Genomic DNA, 10,284 nt, shown 5'->3' with positions numbered 1-10,284 from the left:
AATCACGCTTACGAATAATTTTCAGGAAAATGCTTGTGGTAGTCAGTAGGAAAAGCAGGTGAAATACCAACACAGTAAGATCCAGCCACGCAGACCAGCATGTCTCTGCCAAGAGGCCACAGTGGCTGTCCTCGTTATTACGGGTGAATTTCACCCCTGCTCTGCACTCTGACTTTGCAACTTTCTACAATAAGCCAAACTTGGATACCTGGAGAAAACAGGTTTTGTTCTGATTTTTATGAGCAGATGAGCCACAGCCATGGGAAATGACGCCCTAGATCTGGAGCCATGTGTGGCAGAGATGCCTCTCAGAAGGGCTGGTATTGGGCCAGGTGCATCTTAGGCCTTAGGTCCACGTTGTTAGCACATGGACAGCAGGCCAGACACAAGCTTCATTTCAGCCTTTATTCAGGAATGGGACCACACCTACAGCAAGGGACCCCCTTTCCTGGTGGAAAATGAGCCCCTGAACAAAGGAGGGGACTGGGCTTATATCGGTTGTGGGGGATTTAGTGAGCGTGTTGGTCTGGGTTCGGGAATTTAGGGGTCAGTGGTCAGCACCCGGAGAGGATTGACCTTGGAAGAGATTTGTGTTTCCCAGAGACCATCACTCTAGGTTTGAGGAACACTTTCTCCCTGGCACAAAAGCTATCCATGTAGGGCTTTCCCTTCCACTCCCTCGGCCCCGGCCACACGTCCTGGGGTTTCTCATTTTCCATGTCCACATCCCGAGGGAGGAAGCAAGTGTGTCCCTGGGTTCCTAACATGAGGCTCCAGATTGGCGGGGGGCGGGGGTTTCCTCACTGCTTCTTCCAGAGTTCCACTTAGTGTCTCCAAAGGAACGAAAAGGCCCCAAAATCACCCAGATGCAACTCCCCGGAGGAACAGAGACATGATTATCAGCTACTCATGTTCCAGAAACTTCCGCACCCAAGATGAATATAGCATTTCCTTTTGTGTTTTGGTAAAAGATGAAAGCCTGAGGATACACGCCCTCCTCCGGGCTTTCTCCAGGGACCGCAGAATCCATCTCTGGGCTCTGGGCTGATGGCACTCTCCCGGGATGTCCCTAGAGACCACCACCCCCAACAAGCAGGGAACTTATTTCCCAGCAGAGTGTTGGTGCACAAGGAATCTTTATGCCCCTGTCTTCTCAGGGACATTTCTTTAAAGTCACACAAAAGGAGTGTGGACAGAGATGTGAGCCTCACCTTACCCACAGCCTAGAACGTTCCGGAAGGGTTCGCCATGCTAAGACTGCTATCCTGGCCTTTCCTCTCCCGTGGACTCACATACACCCTGGGAGGACCTCACCAGGTGTTTTCTCCACAATCCCCTGGGTTCTTCCTGGTTTGTCTTGTTTTCCTCTTAAGGATGCTGCCTGAGGGGACTTGACCTTTCTGCTAAGATCTCGATGTGGGATCACCGCCCCCCCCAGCTCCACAGTCAACCCACGTGCGCAGCCAGCGCCTGCGCTTCCCTCCCCGCTCCCCGCAGCCTCTCTGCTGTCTCCACCAACCTCAACAAGCCCCTCCAGGCTGGAGGCCCCAGAGGGCCTGCCCAGGAGCTGGGCTTCCACCCTGCAGCCCACCCCAGCCCTGGCTGGCTCTCCTTAGGAGGGACGCCCATGGTCACCAGGGCTGCGAGTCCCACTCTGATGTCCAAGGAGGCTCCTTCCAAGCCCTCCACCTCCTCCCACCCACAGGCATGTTTGTGGGGACCTCATCTGCCCAGCATCAGCAAGCGGGGGAGTCAAAGTCACAAGATAAATCTGTCATTTACAGGAGTCTCATAGATCGGAATCTAGACTTACCCCCGTTGACCATCTGTACGTTGAGTATATGGTGAGATGATGGAGGTTGGAAATGCTGGGTTAAATGCCTACATTATCAAAATTAAAGTCACTATTGCTTTACTTTTTTGAATATGAGTACAGGAGAAATTTACCTGAGCAAAGCACCCACATCGGGCATCTGTTGGGCAGCGCTGGCCTACAGGACTCTGCAGCTCTGTGGCTATGTTCCTGTGAGTCCTCTGAGACACTATTCACATCTGTTCGTCTCCTCCTTGGAAATGTCTCAGCCCGTCAAAAAGGATTTGCCAACCCACCTCTGCCCACGGGGACGCGGCAGGAGAGAGGGCTGATCAAAGCCAGAGTTTTTAATTAATTTTTTATTAAGACATAAAATTTGTGCATATTTATATGAAACCAGGTGTATTTATCTGTCACAAAGTCTTCCACGCAGTGGCCAATACTTCTTTTGAATATGATCATGGTGGCTTTTGATACACCGCCAGCCCCGGGTGTCAAACACCCATCCTTATCAAAATCACCACTAGGTCTATTCAGCAAAAGGTGCTCAGCAGAGCTGCCGTCCCGGTTCTGATGAAGGCCTGGGTCTTGGCTGGAGCCCAGGCTGGCAGCTTGGCGAGGTCAGCCAATCCACCAACGCTGCTTCTGCCGTCCACTGGAGGCCTCCTTCTCCCTAGCAGATGTTTCTGGAAGAGAAGGCGTGTTTGTTTCAGGCTTCAAGACGGAGGCAAACATTTGTTAGAAGGCTCCAAAGGACTTTGCAGAGATTCTCCACCCAGGATTCCCACGCCAAGGCTGCTTGTGTAACATCTGTGTAACATGCGGGGGCCGCTCGTGAAGCAAGCGTTTCCAGTAAAGCGCACTGTGCGAAAGTACGCATGCGTGGTCTCCAGTGCCTCTGAAGCTCTGCACGCCTCTGCCCCTCAGCTGGGTGCTGGACAGTCGCAGGCAACCTCTTCAGGAGGGCACACCGCTCCTGTGTGCTCTGAGGAACTGCCATCTGTGATTGGACACCTCGTGGTTTGCTGTGGCTGTCACCCCTCCAAATTGTCATCAGAAGAGGCTGATCACATGAAGGCCAGGTACAGATGGATTCTCCAGCTGTGGAAATGAAGGTCACTACCAAGTGTAACCTGGGACTGGTGGGGGGAGGGGCGTCCATCATTCTGACATGCTAGCCCAGCTTGGTGTCCCAATTACAGCCAGAAATTTGGTGGTGACCACTTACAGACCCAGCGTCTTGAGAAAGTGTTCAATATCAGGTTGCCAGTGCTAACAAATAAAGATAGAGGATACCTGGTCCAATCTGAGTTTCCAATACCCAATAAAAAAATTTTTAGTATAAGTATGTCCCAAATTTTGCATGGGACATACTTATACTAAAAATGCATCTGTTTCATATCTGAAACTCACCTTTAACCGGGCGGCCTGTCTGTGGTGTGGCAATCCTAGCAGAGGCTTCTTTGGAATACCTGAAAGTCCTGGAAAACAACTGTGGCTGGTGCCACCAGGTGGGTTGGCAGTTTTCACAGTCTGGGCCAAAGGACAGGGCTCATTGTTTGCCATCTGATCACTGCAGCTCCCCCAGTGAGGAGCAGAAATATGATTTCCCCCGTCGATTCTGGCGTTTTCTAAGTAGATGAAATCTTTCTGTCATTGCGGTGTATCTGCTAGCATGCTCAACACCCGGCATCTGTCTGAATGCACCTTGATCTGCCTGAAGTGAGCGTCATCACCATGAACTGCCCCAAACAGACAGGGTCAGCCTCAGGCCGGCACCAGCCGCAGCCACACAGGATCCTGCACTCAGAAGGGCCCTGAGTTGGATTCAAAACTCTGATGAGGCTGTACTGACATTCGTAATTAACCCTTGAGCCAGGGGCTTCCCGAGTGACGGAGCCGCCCCTAGGACAGGTGGACCTGAGGACAGCAGCTGCAGCCTTAGACGCTTCATCCCTAATGGCACACGGAGCCCTTGGTCTGCTCTTGGCGAGCTCACGTGGAGCAACCTGAGCCCGGGCAGCCCTTCCCAGCCCCTGGCTGCGTTTCCAGCACGGCCTTGATTTAATTAGCGTCTGGCTGGTTCAAAAGCTTGTTTCTGATTCTGAGTGCCATATGAGCTGTTGTCTGGATCTTCTTCCAACTTGGCCCTGGGACACTCCGCACAGAACCTGCTGTCTTTGGCTCCACCAGGCTGCGGTTTGGGGAGCACAGTTGTTGCTCACAGCAACTTGAAGCCTGGGAGGAGATTTTCCTGGAGCCCCTTGAACCAGCAGATTTGAGCTGTTGGATTTCTCACCAGTGGCTGGCCCCCACCCAGGTTTGTGGGGAAGCCCCCTCTCTGCCATCGGCAACCTTTATTTTCCAGTCCCCACTGTCCCCCTCCATTCTCACTCACAGGCTGCCCCCACCTTCAGCCTTTCCTTCTGAATTTCCAGCCTCTGCCCCAAACATCCCTCCCTCCCTCCCTCCCCCTTCCATTATTCTTCCTGCCCGAAGCCAACACATGTCCTGCTCAGTCTCCCTCCAAAGAACAAGAACCCAAAGAGGAAATCCATCTTGCTGCTTGTTACCGTCTCTTAAAGGTCCTAGCAAGGGCACTGAAGCCAACCCTGAGGGAAGACACCTTGAAAGTTAGTTTCCAGCCTGGTTCCACTTCTACACCGACCCCTATGATCCCACCACTCAGAGCCACGGAAGGACAAGCCCACGCGGAATTCTGGCTTCTCATCTCTGCTCTGTGACTGGGTGAGTTGCTTAACCCCTCAGGACCTTGGTTTCTTCATGTGTGCAATAAGTATTCATTGAATAATGATCTCATGAGTCTTTAATTTGAATATCAAAGGTATAACCATTAACTACTCCCCATAATCACCGCAGGCATTTTGTGAACCTAGACTTATGATCTACTGTATTCATCAGCCATTGCTGTGGTAACGCTACCTAACAAACAGTCCCAAATCTTGCGCTTAGAACAACAAATGTGTATTTCTTGCTCTCTCTCTCTGTTTCTGCAGGTTGGCTGGGGAAGCTCTACAGATTGGGTTCAGGTGAGGTCCCTGTGGCTCTCATTCTGGGACCAGGCCAACCTCTCTGCAGCTACTGGTGTTGCCACCAGTTATCAGTGATGAGTCCTGCTTCCCCACCTGTTGAAGTCTGAACATTAGAGAGGCACGCTGAGGCCAGCATATGAAGCAGGGTTTATTAAAAAAGGGGTCACAGACTTCTCCCGCAAGGGAGAAGGGGGCCATAGCTGGTGTCCTGGTATCCCAACAAGCGAGGTGCTCTGCCCTTTTTATAGGTCCTAGGCTTCCTTTGTCCCCTTGCCTTCTCCTCTTATCTTTCTTCTTCCTGCATAGGTGACCAGGCCCAGGGATGCTCCGTGGGATGGCCAAAAGGTGGGAGCCAGGTGGGCTGAAGGGGAAGGGCAGGATGAGCAGCCCAGGACACATTATTAACAACCTATGGCTCCCTGTAGGGAGGGCAATTCCTGGGACTGGTTACCTTGGCAACAGGTTGGAGCAGGGCAGGTTCTTGATAGGGTAGAGGAAGGGCTCTGGAGGAATTAATCCCTCAGGGGACCGTCTCCAACTGGCCAGACGCACTCAGAATCGGCCTCCTCGATCCACCTGACTTGCGCTCCCTATCTGTACCGACTGCCTAATTCGGGCTTCCCTGGGACATCTTTTTCTCATGGAGAATGGCTGGGGCAAAAGAAGCCAGACCAAACCACACAGCACCGGCAGGGCCTCTCACGTGAGCCCCCTGCCCAAGTCCAGCCGTGGAAAGGGCCAGAAGGAAAGAGATGATGCTCTCTACCACGCCTGGGTCCCCTGGACCCTCTAACTACAGGCGATTTCATGTTACCAGTTGTCATGGTTGCATTGTGTCCCTCTGTCCCCAGAAAGTAGGCTAGAGTCCTCACCTCACGCAGGATCCCAGGATGCGACTCTATTTACAGGGTCTTTTCAGAGTTGAGGAGGGTCAAATGAGGTCTTTGGGGTAGACCCTAATCAAGGTAACTGGTGTCCTCATCTGAAAGAGAGTCCCAGCACAGACCTGAGCAGAGGGAGAAGACACACAGAGACGCCCACCCAGAGAGAGGCCTGGCACAGACCCTTCCTCCCAGCCTCAGGAGGGGCCGCCCGCCCACACCTGGATCTCAGCCTCCTGGCCCCAGAACCACGTCAGGAAGTTGCTGTTGGTGCTTTACCCCAGCAGCCCGGGAAGCCAACACTCGGCTGAGTGTGCATCACTCTGGAGAGAGGGGCCGTCACTTCTGTAGATTCTGAGGGAGGATCCGAGAGCACCAGTGGCACCAGCCATTACCATGAGTTGTGCTCACCCGGTGGAAAGGCCAGGTTAACACACTGTCGCAGAGCAGCCCCTGTGGGCCAGAGACCTGATTTGGTCCCAGCTCGTCTCAGGATGTCTCTACAGCCCTAGGCTACCCCAAAAACCACCCTTGAGGACAGGGACCCCAGCGTTCTCGGTTTTTCCACGGCCAGGGCCAGCCAGATCTGCTTGTCTCCTTGGAACTGATTCAGCCTTGATCAAGAAGGGTCAGGCACGAGCAAACTAGGATCCCCACTGTCACCCCCGACAGGCAATGGCTTAATCCAGGGCCCCAGGCCCTTGGCCCAAAATGAGTTCAATTAAAACCTGTTGACCAAATAAACAAGATGCTAAATTGGCCTATTCATCAACTGTGATGTTTTGCAGGATTACTTAAGAACTTGAACAGAAATGCTTTAACAGCATTAATGGGAATTTTGGCTTCAGATGATTAAAAATAAAGAAAAGCCTATTTCTTCAATAATTTCGTATTTATCATGGAACTTTTCATGTTACGCCAACATCTAAATGAGAGAAAATGTAAGCTGATTGGTCTGATGAATTGATGTTTCCCCAAGATCACCACATCCAGGACGGATGGCCTGTGGCCTCCCCATTCACAACCGAGGGCCGTGGGGCAGATCTCTCCTCTGAGCTCTGGTCAGGACACTCCTTGCTGGGTGCTGGCTCCCAGTTCTCCTGAGGTGCACCTGGGAGTGCAGTGCTGAGCATCCCCATCAGGTAAACCCACACCTGCAGCCTCTACCTGGAATCTCTTCACCATGAATGGAGGGTAACCAACCTGCTGCTATCAACAAGGGGCCATAAACATTTTAGGCTTGGGGGCCATGTGCTCTTCGTTGGAACTGCTTGACTCTGCCTTTGTGGCCTAAAGCAACCACAGACTCTCCGTAAAATGTTTATCATGTGCCAACGGAAGTTCATTGGCAAAAAAAGACAGCAGGCCAGTGGCCAACCCAGCTCTGGGACATGCCAGGGGACGCAGCCTCGTGCAAGTGCTCCACTTCATGGAGGATGTGTCTGCTTCAGCCCAGATTGCTGTCACCAGCAAGGACGATGGAGGGAAATGGACTTAGCTCACTACAGAAGGGGAATGCAGAAGGGGATTCGTAGGGCATCCTGCGAATCATGAACGGCCTGGCTCTCTGTGGGTTTTTCAAGGAGCTGGGCTACCCTCTCTCAGGCACTCTGGGGAAGGAAAAGCCGATGAGAACTTAGACTAATCCCTCACTGTCCTTCCCAGAAATCACCCATCTGAGGTCTGTTGGGGAGGAAGGGTCATAGCCGCTCAAAAACTCGTCCATCCAGAAAGCAGCTGTGAGCCCGTCCTGCACCATGCTAAGTTTTGAGTATTTAAAATGGTGTGTTCCAGGAGGCTTTCGTGGGCAGGCTGGCTTGAACACTTCCAGGAATGGGGAGCTCATGACCTGCAAAGAGCAGCCTACCCACACCTGGACGAAGCTTAGCCTCCTCAGAAATGCTCAGCCCCCGCCAGCATGGCTACACAACTGCCTCCCAGCAAACAAAGACCGACAGGCAGGCCCAGGACGCCAGCCGCAGCTCTGACCCCCACCACAGCTCTGACCCCCTGGCATTCTTGAAAGCAAAATGACACCCCTCCACGTTCAATGACCCCCTGAAAAGTTCCCAGACCTGGGCCAGGCCAACACCAAAGGGTGAGGAGCTGCCTCCCATGAAGGCATTCGCACACCAAGGAGGTGACAGGAATCTCCCCTAAGCCACCGTCCCCAGGACCACCGTCCCCAGGAAAGGTGCAAGGGAATTGGGACAGCACAAAGCCAACCCACAGCCGTGGCCCAGGTGGCCTGGTCCTACAGGCTGGGCTGCTCACACGGGCTCAGGCCCCAGGGTGCACTGCTGCTCACAGGAGCAGTTTTCTGGCTGTACATGCAGGGGATACAGTACCGGCTCACAGGGCGGCCATGCGCCTGCAGGAGATCCACCATCCCCAGTGGCCGCTCGGTGCTCAGCACTCACCAGGGCTTGCCACCTGCCCCTCTCCCACAGCTAAGCAGAAGACAGGGCGGGTCAGGAAGCCCAGAGACACCTGCTCAGAGAAGCCAAAGGGTCTAGGGATTGGGTCAAAAGAGAGAAAAACAGAGTCTGTAGGAAACGAAGCAGGCAGAGGTCAGGAAGGACAGAGAGGGAAGGAGGTCAACTGCAGCTGCCAGGCGGAGCCTCTAGAGGCAGGCCCACCCGGCCCACCCTGGCCACAGGAGCCTCCAAGGACGTAATGATACAACGCAGGCTTCCCCTCTCCCTGCCCAGGCACCTGCAAGATCCTGTTCCCACACTGCCGCCTGCAGGGACCACAGCCCACCAATGAGTTGCAAAATCTAGGCGGCCACTGCCAATAAGTGACAGGAATGAAAGTAAACAGGACAGAAGGTGGCAGAGTGCAGAGCATTTATAGGGCAAGTATCGTGTTAAGGTTTTCAGCCACATGCACGTGTGTGTTACACAGAAGGAGCACCCCTAAACATCTACAATACAAAAAAAAAAAAAACCCAAAAACTAAAAACCTGAAATATCTAAAGCTCAAAACACTTTGACCACCAACATGATACCACAGGTGGGAAATTTCACACCATGAATTTTGTTTCATGCACAAAATTACTTAAAATATTATATAAAGTCACTATCAGGGTACATGTGTGAGGTATACCGAAGACATAAATGAATGTCATGTTCAGACTTGGGTCTCATTTTGTTTATGCAAATACCCCAAAATCCAAAAAAGTCTGAAATCTGAAACATGCTGGCCTCAAACATTTTAGATAAGAAATTATAAATACACACACACACACACACACGCACACAAACACACACACACGCACATTTACACGGACTAGAATCAAAAATGTCAGCATGCTAAAAATATGTTTTGGCGACACACCTCCAGTTTTAGGTAGACAGAGACAGGCACTGTCAGTCTACTTTCCCTTACCAACATACCTGAGGTCATTAGCTTATCGAGAGGAAAGGTTTATTTTGGCTCATGGCTGGTCTCCTTGCTGGGGCTTGAGGGAGTGCGTGGAGGGAGCCGCTCACTTCAGGATTCCCAAGAAGCAGAGACAGGGAAAGGGCCAAGGTCCCAACATCCCTTCAAAGGCACGTCCCCAGTGACCTGCTTTCCTCCCACTAAGCCCCGCGTCCTACAGGTCCCACTACCTCCCGATGGTGCCATGGGGACACTTGCCCAAACTGCAGCATCTACATGTCACTTACACATGCCTTCACAGACACCCGCAGAGGTACTGTCTCCACCTTGGTTTTGCACGCGTGGACACACAGAGCAGGAAATGGGCCCCTGGCTGTGACTGACAGTTGGAAAGGACTCACAGCCTTGGATGGTGGCATCCTTCAAGAGAGCTCCCTGGGGGGGAGGGCCTGTGGGTGGGCTGGTGGCCCCTGTGCCTGCAGGGACTGGGCGGGCACTAGAAGCAGAAGGTGTGGCCATCCACGGCAGTTCCCATCTGGAGAGGAGCAGGCTGGTAACTTCCTCCCTGGAGACCAGGGACGACATCCGTCCTAAATGTAACCACTAAATCCTTCTAAAATATGGAAAGGGGCTTTCATAGGTACCAACCAGGGGCCCCTTTGCATCCACTAGAAGATCCCAGTCCTCTACACAGCACTGAGAAGCATGCTCTACCTGGGAAGTCCTCGTTTCCAGGATCCCGGCAGTCACACGCCCAGGAAGCCGAGTCTCCTAGCACTCTGCACAGCTATGGCTTCTGGGGGAGGTACAAACGGCAACAGCCCAGGGAATATCAGTCCGGGGACGGAGGCCTCGTGCACAATTCACAAAGAGATCCCTGGACGTTTTGATTTGTAAAGAAAAGTTCTAGGCACCAAATAACCTTTATTCACAGTAAAATATCTGAGCCCCGGAACTCCAGGCAGGCGCACCGCTGGCCCGTGTGTTATACAGTGGGGTCCAGTGAGGTCCCCACCCACCCTTCATGCTGGGAGTTCCCTGGTTGGGTGTTCATGTCTTCCTCTTTTCTTCCCCTGAGTCAGCCATTTGTCTCAGGGCACAAGGAGGGGCACCCAGGGTTCCCTGTGCCCTTGAAGGTCAGGCTCGGACCTCC

The 10,284-nt window shown here is 52.8% G+C and overlaps 1 long non-coding RNA gene across 1 annotated transcript; it reads right to left on the bottom strand.

Annotated features, from left to right (window-relative positions):
• Nucleotides 1-2,626: 2,626 nt before the first annotated feature.
• On the bottom strand, nucleotides 2,627-3,314 carry LOC143408880 (uncharacterized). The gene is made up of 3 exons (XR_013092530.1): nucleotides 3,227-3,314; nucleotides 3,042-3,085; nucleotides 2,627-2,914 (listed from the first exon to the last, which is right to left on the bottom strand). It is a non-coding gene; the product is annotated as an uncharacterized LOC143408880 (long non-coding RNA).
• Nucleotides 3,315-10,284: the final 6,970 nt, after the last annotated feature.

Source organism: Callospermophilus lateralis, chromosome 10, assembly GCF_048772815.1.
Source record: "Callospermophilus lateralis isolate mCalLat2 chromosome 10, mCalLat2.hap1, whole genome shotgun sequence".
NCBI lineage: Eukaryota > Metazoa > Chordata > Mammalia > Rodentia > Sciuridae > Callospermophilus > Callospermophilus lateralis.
Note: the sequence above shows the minus strand (reverse complement) of the source record. Positions and strands in the feature narration are given on the sequence as shown.